The following is a 388-nucleotide window of genomic DNA, read 5'->3' on the forward strand; positions in this document are numbered from 1 at the left end:
CTAGTGGAGACCGGGAAAGACTTAGCTGCGCAATCAGACCTTCACATATTTTCTCTAAAGTAACCCATATGCCTTATTAACCACCTACTTTGCCTACTTGGAACCACAATGAATCGCAGAATGATACTGTTGATGGCGATTCCATTATGATTTGCGGTCGTAACGATGCCATTCGGACAGCTGTTGGGTAGTCTTACTACTGATTATAACCCGTGATTTGGATTTCATTGTTGATTTTCAAAAGATTGCAATGTTGATGCTTTTTTTCGTTTTTTTTTCTCGCTGGCGTTCATTCTGTCAACAAAATTGGTGATGATCACGGTTGATGCTGAGGTCTGTGGCTTTTGATGCAATGGATAGATTTCACTCTCGGCAATGTTAAATGCAG

Source organism: Penaeus monodon, chromosome 25 (genome assembly GCF_015228065.2).
Source record: "Penaeus monodon isolate SGIC_2016 chromosome 25, NSTDA_Pmon_1, whole genome shotgun sequence".
Lineage (NCBI taxonomy): Eukaryota > Metazoa > Arthropoda > Malacostraca > Decapoda > Penaeidae > Penaeus > Penaeus monodon.